Raw genomic sequence first — 12,700 nt, forward strand, 5'->3', positions numbered from 1 at the left:
GCCGTTGTCACTTCTACTAGCGCCGAGTGTACTAGCATCGAAGCTATAATGCTTTACCTGTATCTGTAAATTATGTAACGCAGTTCCATGCGTACTACGTAAAACTATTATTACATTTGTACAAATTCAAATACAAATTCGTAGCTCCCGTAAAAATCAATCAGATTTAATAATACCAAGATGTCATTGTACTCTAAGAAGTGCGACAAATCTGTGTACATGTACACTCGCTTCGTATATATATATATACTCATGTACGTGTCGGTATTATAACCGATGACTAAATTACGAATGATTCTCAACGAAATGTTAGAAAAAATTTACCATCATTAATTTTTTTTATGCATCTCCTACTTGTTTTCTTTGTTGCATCTTTCTATTATTAATTCGTCATACTAACACCCTTTCGATTGTTATACCTATGATATATTTATAATCTCGGGTTTCAAAAATAATATTAATAACAAATTGTACCAATATAATGTAATAACAGAGATCAGAGTCTTGGGTAATTTGATTCCCTACTCGTAAAAATCTTTCGGGGAAAGCTGAAGGTGAAGGTGAACGAAGGGCGACGTGGAAAAAAGATGGTGAAAATAAAAATAACAATAACAATAATAAGAATTAGAAAAACAACTAAATCTCTGAGGAACCCTCGAGGAAACTGAGATCCAAGAGGGTGGCAGAAAGACGCGCCGAACTTCCGGTACACGCGGGTGACTATTTTTAACTCTACGTTAATTTACGACCAGCGAATGGGAAGTCTATACGGCGTCTAGGCGCCTGTAATTACCCGCCTAGGCATCCGCAAGAGTATTTGAGCAGCGTTTATTAATTATTCTTCCTACCGTACATAACCTACACCTACAGATACTATTCATTCTCGGACAGAAATTTGCGAAAGTTTGAAACTTGTAATATTGAAAACCCATCAAAATTTATATGAGGCTAATACTCCGAGAAGAAAACTCTGCGAATGATCTGTTGAAGAGAATTTATTCTCACGGAAGCCGTAGTTTTAATAAATTTCTTTTCGTAAAATAAACATTCAGTATCAGTCGAACACATACGTTATTTCAACAATGACAAAGCGTCTTTCTTTCGAGTGAACTTTCTTGTTAATATTGGATCATTTATATATTTCAGCCGACAAGATGAACAAGTTGATTGGCTTTATAGAAAAAATTCTCAATTCAATGTATATTTGTGAAGATTGCTTTTATTCAAATAATTCAGAACCCTGTAAGTACAGCTCAAAGGACATGATGTATTGGACAAAGACACATAAATGGGTACCCTGTAACGTAACAGCAGAAAGACTAATTGTCACGTAAGGCCTTACGATCTCCGCTGCAGCTGTTCAAAGTAGGACTTTAGAATGGTTATACTGCAGTTTACCAAGATTACAGTTATCTGAAACCATCGTCTTGAGCGGTTTCACCCTGAAACAAGCACTATACGAGGTCTCGTTTAGTCCCCTTCGATATTGTGTAACTGCGATAACCACGTAAGACGTGCGTAATTTTTATGGTAAAGCAATTTCAAGCTTCTCTGCATACTGCCTCTTCAATGTTATCTACAAAGTGTTCGATCTCATTACACGATACTTGAACACAGCAGTCGTAACTGCGGAAAAAAATGACACGTAATGTATGTATTGCTTATTGGTACAGTATAACGTACGTACGTATCCAGGACTGATGCTTATATATACTGTGTAACGTACTGTATCTACTGTTCCAGAAACCTACTTAACGCTCATGCATGCGAAGTTGTAGAGGAAATTGTAGACCGATTGGTCCAGTTTTCATTGCGTCACGACTATGCCAATCGCGATTCGTGATGCTGGGGAGACAAGGCGAAGGAGAAGATGAACCCGAGGAATCCGGTGTCAGGGGTTCTGAAAATCTGAACTGGCTGCGGAGTCGTGGTAAGAAGATTGAATTCGCTTGCATACTGTGTTCCAAGTCTATCCACCTCGTATCTTAACATCACAAGAGGCCTTTTCGCTGTATTTTTGTTCTTTTGTCATAAACAAAATGGCCGCGCGTTATTTGAGTGATCTAACTTTGAGCTTACATCCATTTTCACGCATCTTGTGATGGATGGTGTTCGTAAATCTAGCACACACACACCTAGCCGGCTTGGGTCCGCGTACATCGAGCAAGCGGGTTTGCGCGTGTGTACGTACGCCTGGAGAAATTACGTCATGTTTGTAGTACCGATTACATAACCTGTCGAGTATGTCGGGTATGTCGAGTCAATGGCGAGTGAGTCAGGGACGTACCATTGAACTGACGAGTGGGGGCTCTTCAATTAGTCACCATAAGTTTTATATAAGAGATTCGATTCTCGGTAACGACGACTAATATAACATCCTTGAAAAATTTAACCACAATTTTTATAAGAACCGCATCGAATCCCGGGTAGTATTAATGACTTTTATCTGTATTTATACTTCACGCTTAACTTTAAGAGTTCATGTGTTGTCGAGAATGTCTATTGTTCAGGATCTTACTAATTTCCAAGAGTTGGATCGAAGTTTTCGTTCGGGTTACTCAGAGTGATTCAAACTTATAAGAAAAAACCTTTCTGAAAATTTAATCTCCCCCTATCGCACATCTCATAGGATCCCATGGAAACCTCGGGTATTAGATTTGTTTTAAGACACGGTATACAGGCTTAGAATTATAGTTGTGGCTATTTTCCATCGAAAGATGGATCATCGCAAAGGAAGGAAAAAAAATACAAAGAACAACAAATGATGCGAAATAGCAGATAAATAAATGAATAATAAAATTGGTAGGTAAACAAACGTGGCAAACAAAATTACTTAAGAGGGATTCGAAGGAGGGGAAGTGAAGTATGATGTGTGCATCTGTGTAGATACGTGTGCACGCGCACGAAGCACCGTAGTCGCAAGTTAAAAATAATAACTGTCGCTAGCCGGTCGCCGTCATGTTGCGTAGGTCGTGAGCGCAAATACGCCTCTCGCACAACATTGCATAAGCACGAACTCTGAACAGCGCGGGCAAGACTCGATCGCATTTTTATTTTAGCATTAAACAGAAAACAGAAAACCAAACTGCTGTGCTATTCTGCTTTCTGTTATTCGTAGTACGTTTGGTTAATTGCAAGATATCTTTCTTCGCAGTTTAGTTGCCTTTTGTTCGGCTTCCGAGAAACAATATTACAATATACGTAAGAGTATTTAATATGAGAACGAATGAATACTTAGAAATATAAATTTTTCCAAAATCTTTACGTAACGATTTCATTTACTAAGAAATGTCGACCCCCGAAGCTTCAAAATTTGAAAAGAATCTTCTACTGAATTCTGAATATTCTTGTTTCCGAGTGAATTTCCAAACAGCTTTTCTCTTGGCATATTTTTAAGGAGCTCAATTACTACACGTGTTAATCAATAATTTACTGTGTGTAATTTGCAGTAATAATTCAACTTCTCGTCACTCTCACTAACTATGCAAAATTTTAAATAAACAGTAGAATTAACCATTGCAAGGAGTCGAAAGGTACAGCGTAATAGGTATGAATCATCGGTTAAAAACGAGTATAATAAAGAAATCTACCATCTACAGCTAATTGTAAGCAGCTTTGAAGATCGGGGACTAAGAGAAAAATGGAGCCTAGCAACAGTTCTCCAGAGCAGCTGAAAATATAACAAGATACTGCGTCAAAAGAGTTTATTTTGTATATACATGCACAATCTACATGTACGCATTTCTTTTGATCAGCCCAGGTGAAGAAAAAAAGTGCAAAGAACAAAAGCAAAAAAAAAAAAAAAAAAAAAAAAACTTTCCGCTGACCGAATGATTATACGTACATAAAAGGCATGTGTCTTCAGTACAATGTTATCTATGCGTAACATGTATGTACACCTGTATGCATATCCGAACAGCAAAACTCAACATTTGCAAGAAAAAGAAGAAAGAAAATATGTGAACAACAACCCATATTCTCCTCTTCGTAAATATGCTGTTGGAGAACCCGTTGAGTAATGAGATCTCTTTGTGATAAAAAAATATCTTGTAATTTTGTAATAATTGAAGTATAGCGTCGGTGCCTGGTAATTATTAATCGATGATTTTTCACGGAACGCTCGAGACACGAGTCGATTGGTCGAGTCTGTGCAGAATAGATCAATGAACAAATGATCATATCTAATCGTAGTTAATCAGTTTCGGTGCAGATCGCGATCGTGTGTATTCAACGATTGTTTAATACACGCATACATCACCGCGTCAAAATATATTATCGTTTCATTTTGACCGACAAAGGACAAAGTAATATCTGACACTGCGTCATCGTGTTTTCGGTCGTCGGCTGCGGCCGAAGTCGCCGAGGAGAGGGAAGCGCGGAGTCACCTTGTCGATTGCGTTAGTTTGGTTGGAATTGCGTTTTTCGCGTCGTGTGTACACAAGCTCGGCTGTGTGTATATTGCCAATGCATGAGAAACGTACGGCTTCATGTTCATACTTTCCTGATTCAAAAAGTAACGGAATAACGACGATCGAGTTACGTTCAACTTCTTTTCCATCTAGACTCTGTATTCTGAAGTATTCTGCTGCAGCCCACAAGGCAAATAACCTATTTTTTCCTCAAGGTGCACCATAATATTTCGCCGGAACTGCGAACTGAAATATCAAATAATTATGAGAGGAACGAAAGGTTTCTCTTTCTCTTTCAAAGACCTTGGGCAGCCTGTTTCCGCCAGTATAAGTTAGGAGAAGTTTGATTTCTATATTTTCAATAAAACAAATAATTAACAGTGAAATAAATAACACGAAGAAAACCACATTGTAAACGGCATGTTCATTTTCTGTACCAGTTTTGTTTTTTAATGTATATCATGGCGAGAAGCTGCGAAAAGAAAAGAATGTGGTAGCTATTATACAGTGAGTTGAGACCTTTTGAATCTCATTTGAGGGTCTGGGATCGTTCGACATGCACGCAGAGCGTGTTATTCATATCGAAAGACGTGAGCAACGATCGCACTGTTAGGCTAGGTCAGGTCTACAAATTTAGCATATTACATCATCAGAAGCTAACAGGAGGCGACGAGGGAGAGAGAAAACGGGGGAGAGGTGAAGAGAGAGAGAGAGAGAGAGAGAGCGAGAGAGAGTGAGCGAGCGAGTTCGAGTACGAGGGGGCGGGGGAGAGGGAGAGAGAGGGAGAGAGAGAGAGATGGTAGCGTCGCTCGGAACATCGCATCGTTCACGCTTGCAGACAAAAACAAACATTATCTTCCACCAATACCTTGTAATCTGCACACGGTTTCTGTTGCGCAGTGCGGTAAACTTCATGATGCTTTTAACACATACATCGACGAGGTGTACATATGTGTACGCATCCACTTTCCTATCTACGCAACTCCCTAACCTACGTGAAATCTAAGGACAATTTACAATCGTATACTATATCGCATCTAGGCTAAATAAATTCTGGAAAAGGTAAAGCGAACAAGGGTTTGAAATTTATTCCAACGGTTTTCAGAATTATGTAGGACAAGTTGCGTAACCTAACACATGGTAACCGCAATGTCATAACGTTTAGTTATGACAAATTTCTAAAATCTTTCAAGAAATGGTTGGGTAAGAGTCATAATTTGAATGGATCTGCAGGACGTGAGTTGCGAATCAGAGGCAGAGCAGTCATCTTACATCATTAGTTAGATTAAGTAGGACCCGTAAGAAAAATGGCGCCGTCAAGTTCGGAAGTGACGCCACGGTATCTACGACTTTATGTCGCCTCTGTGCAAAGAGAAGTTAGCTGTACAAAGTGACGGCTCGCGTCAACCTTGCCTCGACCTCCACGCAGACACCAACAGCACGCATCTCCTTTTCTCATATACGCGCGAGAAGAGAGTTCTTGACCATCCGCATTGGCGAAATATAAACATTACGAAATTGAAACAGTCAACTGTCAAGGCCGCGATAAGATTCAGACTGTAGATTGTAACTTACTGGACCCAGTCGTCAAATGCATTGACCATCAGCCATGACATGCAATTCTTCCATGAATTGCAATTGTGTCATTGAGCAACATGTTGCAGTGCATTTGATATCGTTAAATAATAAATAAGAACTAATCGGCTGAAACAAAAAAACCGAGTGCATTGAGTCCTGCAGAACCGTCGTAATGTATATGTCAATTAATTTATCAGCCAACCCGCCAATCATTTTTATTTTCATCTCTTTAAATGCAAACATACATGAGGTAGATAGTATATCACCATACCATCGTGTATAAAGCATATACAATTACACTTATAATCTTAGAATAATTATATTTTGCAAGGAATTAATTTAATCTTGCACCATAGATTACGTAGTCTGCAACGTGAATCGAAACAAAAACAACGAAACGTTGACGCACTGTGCAGCCTAAAAGTACAAGAATATAGTAATAAAAACATATCGATATGAATACGTAGAGCACATCTATAATATCAGATAACCCAGTGAAGATGTGAATGAAAGTGCAGCGAGTGTGTAATCGATACTATTCACATCTATTATGGGTCATTTACAAAATCATAAACGTACAAATTTATATAAAAGCAATAACAAATGTAAATTCTTCTTTTTACAAAGCTAAATAACTAACACAGAATTGTAAAATGTAACATAATAATACACGATGCAATAATAGGCGAGTCTTTTAATTTATACAAATGGTTTCGTGTTGATACAAGATTCGTAATAACGAAAACAAAAATAGTGACGACTGTGATGATGATAATAGTAATAATAAACCAATAGTGATGATCACGACAGGAACAACAGTAATAATCGATAATATTTACATACAACGTTCGTCGCAGAAAACAAAATAGAGCTAAGGTCACTCATTTTCTTCGTAGACCTGAAAACTACTGGAAAATGTCCTCATGGCGTCAGAACCTGGTTGTCGATGCCATTTCATTGCCACATAACCTAAGTTTTTAATTTTAATAGAGGCAAATCATAAATTAATTAAACATAATTAATATATTATACCTGTTCCAATATCTATATGCAAAGAAACAAAGTCAACGGTCAACTGTCAGCCTGGTTGCATTAGTTTTATTTTTTTCACTAGATGACGCGTTGCAAAGTAGCAATCCCAATAAGAATTTTCTTGAACTAAAACTTACGTCCTACGAAACAATATTCTGATAATTCGTTTTCCTCATATTCCGAGAACTACGCGTACAAAACAGTCGTGTGACGGCAGGTTGTATACACTAAAGCATCTCTACGGTACCGATCAGAGTTATACCCGGACCTGTGTTATGTAATCGATAAAATGGCAAGGTCAGTTACACTCGGCAACAACCAGCCAGTCAGTCAGCCAGCCAGCCAGCCAGCCAACGACGCGCACATACGTGCAGAGCACACATTGACATAACCTGCGGGTCTTTCTACACTTGCAAAAACTTTTCAGACTGGCCGATAAACGAAGCAAACCCCGCGCAGACGGTATGCTTCAACATTTCTGCGCGATACATGCTTCTTAGGTCGCAACACACAACGCGAGACGCTAATTTAGTCATAACAATTTTCGCATCGTAATGCATATACCTTATTTCATATCTCGGAATATGCGTCCCCGTAATTTTACTCGTTTTTGATCGTGGTTATTAATCATTTGATGCAATACTTCTATACACCTGCAGTAGGAGATAACGCGTTTGTACCTCGTACACCTTACATATGTCAGATTTGTAGGCATGAACTATGAAATATCAGTGTGTCGTAATACACGTGTTGTAATGGGTTATTGAAACGATCTATCAGCTTACAGATAAAACCCTCTCTCTCTTGTGTACGTTCACCCAGCTGTAAGCAGCTAACAAAGGAGTTACATAATTCCACGTTGCATTCCTTCTATGAAAGGTTGTAAACCTACATCTATTTTTGTCTTTTTTCCGAACCTCGTGCTTCTGGTTTTTGTTAAATTTTCCTCCCATCTCGACGGTCACCGGGCGTTATTGAGTGAAAAGAGTGCAAAATTGCAGGAAATACTCGCAACGATGTACCTGAGCTGATGCTATTCCCCGAATTGTTTGTTCATCGTGAGTCGGGAGTCTAGACGCCACACACACAAAATACGTCGATGAATTCGTGATAACGAACCTGAAACGCGAGTGTTGCGCGTATGTATATATTGTTTATCACTTGCATAAATCTCGCGACTTGTGGACGAATATTCGAGACTAAACAATGAACATAGGTATACTTACAATGGTATGTGCTAACGACGCGCGCAGTGTAAAACGGCTACTGGCTGATAATATAGCCGAAGCAATTACTCAGATCCGCAAGTACTTGGCTTGAATTATCATAGGTCAGCCACGAACTTGGCTAAGGTCATGGAATGAAGAAATATTCGACAAATATTTACGAGGAAAATCCAGGCACTATTATAACTGTAGCACAAGATCAACATTGGGCTTGCACTTCGAAGTAAATTGTTTCTATAACACGATGATTTCCAGCATTTAACATACAGTTTCGTGTATGGCTGAAAACAGAGAGAACAAAAATCAAAATGGTAAATCGTGTCATTTATACGGTTATAAAAATTGTTGATCAATATCCCTTATTTCACTTTTTCTTCATAATATACAAAGGCGTTCGACTTATGATCTAACCTGCATGTCTTGTTTTTCTAGGAATTGGTCTACTTGTTATATAATGTGCAGCATGCAGTGAACGAATCCACGAACTTGGTTCTCTGATTGGAAGAGATCCATTGGACCTGTGGGCAAGAAATGGAGTTGCTCGGGCAAGTACGATTTCATTAACTCATACAGATAGATGAATGATTCGATTTTATCTGACGCTGTGCTAACAATATGTCTGAATTATTTTTCGAAGCGATATAACTTTGCAATCACGCGAAGGTGGGTGAGTGGGGGCGAAAAAATTCAACTGTAACTGTTTGCTCGAAAAGACCTGCCTATAAGAAGTGTAATAAAAACAAGGTATAAAATTGCAATTGTAAAAAATAGAATTCTGGAAGGCTGTGCATACTTTGTTGTTCGTTGATTCACACATGTTACATCTTTTTTAAACTTGTCGTAGGTACGTTTAACGTTGCGTCGCATTACGCAATAGTTTTTAATGCAATCTAGAGGGTCTGTTGCAGGTTATATTTCTTCTTTCGTTCTTCTTTCCATTACATCGTCGTCTTCCCTCATCTTTTCTGCAATTTTCTTCTATGCGTGAGTGCATTGTTGTTGTTGTTGTTTTTGTCATCTTGCTCCGCTCACCGCAAACGAGGAAGTCAAACACACTAATAAAGAGACTACTGATTGCGTCAGGTGGAACAGGCAGAAGAATAACAAGATAAACGCTCGTAGGAACGTATATTTGATTATTTGGATCGTTGCGGTTTTATGAGACGTACATATGTATCCTGCATTGCATGGTATACCTGTATGTCCTACAGCGTGTTCCTTGCGTGTTTTCGTGTTCAATGGCGGGCGTGGAGTTTGAACGCGTTGCATACGGATGTATCAGTGTATGAGTGTATATTCTCTGACCCTGGATACGTGACTGCCGGAGTTCGATGTTCCCTGCAGCAACAAGGTCAGGCGTGATGCAAGATTGCCTCACATCGTTTCCACATCGCTTCTGATGTTTCTCACTCACATCAGCTTCTTCTTTCTGTCTGTTTTTATCCCTCCTCTTCTCTTCCTTCTCTTTCTCTAGCTCCCTCTCTAGTAAATTTCTGACGCACTTCAGGTTCGCACGCACTATACGTGTTATATATACGTATATATGTATACATTATACTCACACAAATGGATACGTAATAAGAAACGACTTATTTGAAGTTACGTGAAGTTACGTGAAGTTTCGTATAATTAATAACCTGCGTCCCTTAAGGTTGTATGAATACATATATTATATACGTTTAACTACACTCGATACCAGGATGGCAAACACCTCACCCTACGCATGACTTGCACGCAACTGGTGTCTGATGGTCATAATTATTATAATTGCAAAATGATGAATAATATTATAACAACAATAAAAAATAGCTAAACAGATGCCGCGAGGTTGTGCTTTATAAATACACAATACGAGTATTCTTAGACGTGGATTATTAAGTCCATAATAATATGGTTTCACTAATATCGGAGATTGTCTCGATTAGTCATCAGTTTCATCGTTCGACGTATTGGTGATTCACCAAGCTTTTTTTCCCTTAATTTAGAAACCGAACGCGAATAATCGTATGCTGCCTGGTGGATAAAACTGTGAGTCATAAGATCGAAATTTTCTCTGCTATGGGCATAATTTCGTGCTTATTTATATATAATCACACATCTGTGTATATATTTATAACATCAATTATAGGCCAAATGACGACGATGATGACGATGAAACGCAGCGATTGAATCATTATTCAATATAAAATGACTAATTACGTCTGGTTTGCTTTTGATACTTTCCATTTCGTCCATTCTGGATTCCGAGACTCACAATCAATCAAGATTCATAAATTTTCTACAACTGATTATTTGATCACTTAACTAATACAATTGTTCAATACGAAAACGGAATTTCCTCGTGTCAATTACACAATGTTGGCCGATTGATCCGCACAATGATATAATAGTACATTATCTAACAAAGGAATAATCAGGTTCATTCCCGTGTTGGACAGAGGATTCTATTTTATTCCCGACTTATCTTTAATTGTGGCCACTTTATCGACTTGAAAATTCATCACCCCATCAACGGGCGAAAAGTGCTACTCCCCCCCCCCCCTCCCCCGCCCCGCCGCAAATCAACGGGAAATAAGAACTTTTCGGCCGCAAATGCGGGAAAAAAGTATAAGAGGGAATCATATGCGACTTTAGTCCTGCTTTTCAGGTCACGATTTAAGTTGCGATTACATATTATAATCGAAACTATCAATGTAAGTACGTGCGTTTAACAACGATGCATATCCACATCAGCTTTGCCGTTTGCAAGAGATGGGTGTGAGTATAGGATAAGGTTACAAGTTCTGGCCCCTCGAAATTGAGGTCAAACCGTTTCGATGTCGCATGATATTATATGTACAGTACAACTTATACGTTCCACTATGTGTCGTGTATAGATATGTAGTATCGGGACCGAAGCATAAAATAGATTATACATATGGATGTGAATAGAGTGGATGGAACGAAAGATAGACGGTTCATTCGACTCCATGTGATGAAGCGTATGCCGTTGGATAATATCGTCACTATTGCATCGATAAAAGTTTCTGTAGTGGTAGTGACTGGGCAGCCGTTGACCATTTTTATCATAGCCAAAAAACTTATTGCGGGGTAAAAATTGAAGTTGAGTTTTCTATCTGTTGCCAGAAAATCTAGCAGTTGCCTCACTGTTAGTTTTGGTTGCACCGCGTAATTTGACGATGGTGCAATAATAGAGTGCAATGTTAACTGCTAAAAATACGAGGCTGAAGTTAGTAAGGTTAATACATCGAAATGTTGAAATAAAAATTACTATTTTGCATCTTTAGAATACCTGAAGAAATTGAATTTAGAAAATCTGAGTTTGTTGATACTGTACATAGGTATCAACGGTTTACTAAATTTCAAGAAATCCTAAATTGTGAAATAACGACTTTTTCTAAAGATACGTGACAAGAACATCACGAACTTCAACCCGATCTCAAAATGTGGTCTGAAAATGAACAAACCGATAATTATTGTCGCAATTATCAGAAAATTAGTATTGACAACTAACATTACATCAAATAGTTATGTACTTACTTGTACAACATTCTCTCGCAATTCAGACAACATGCCGTAAACTTTAGTGTGACACTTCAATTTTACAGTATTAAGTAAACAGCATTATTGGCGTCCAGTTGATGAAATTATAAATCAGAATATGGGCAATTAGTCAGTATTGTTGTATTTCGCCCTTGGAAGGTAGGGGCTTTTAATCCACCGCGGTCACGTGAGTAAAGCCGAGGAGAAAACGTGAGTGTTACACAACTGTCAGTTACGCACCTCGGCGTAGGTATGTACGTCATTGAACACATAAATGCGTGTACCTAACAATGTTATGATATCTAACCCGTAAGGCTTTTGGAAAAAGGGTTTAATTTCTGTTATGCGATAACGCTGAAGAGTAACCTTATTCTTATGTAAAGTCATGATTATTATTATTATTATTATTATTATTTTTTCTTATTTTTACTATATTTCTTATTATTACGAGATAGTTGGATATTGAGTATCGAAAAATTCTTATAATCTTGTGCTACAAAGTTGTCTTTCGGAATGATACAATAAAAAGTAGATAATATCGATGCTACATTCCAAATCGTATCGAAATTCTTGAAGGCTGGTAGATTCGTTCGATTTTAGATACTTTATGTAAGCTCATTTCATTTGGGAGATTATTTTCCTCACCTGTTTCTTACCTGGAACCAATTTTTTGTTTTTCAGTAGTCAATCTAATTGTAATCCCTGTCTTTTTTTTGTCATCATCAATATCGGCGCAACGTTGTAATATTGAATACGTAACGATATCGATGTGATAAAAAAAATGGCATTTCGGTAAGATTGTGAAAAATAGTCTTTTCAATAAAACGAGCCATCGTAAAGCGAAATCGAATGAACCAATTTGAAACAAAGCGTCAATTAGATGCCTTTTTTTACAAAACCAGTATTTTATAT

The sequence above is a fragment of the Diprion similis genome, chromosome 10, assembly GCF_021155765.1.
Source record: "Diprion similis isolate iyDipSimi1 chromosome 10, iyDipSimi1.1, whole genome shotgun sequence".
NCBI lineage: Eukaryota > Metazoa > Arthropoda > Insecta > Hymenoptera > Diprionidae > Diprion > Diprion similis.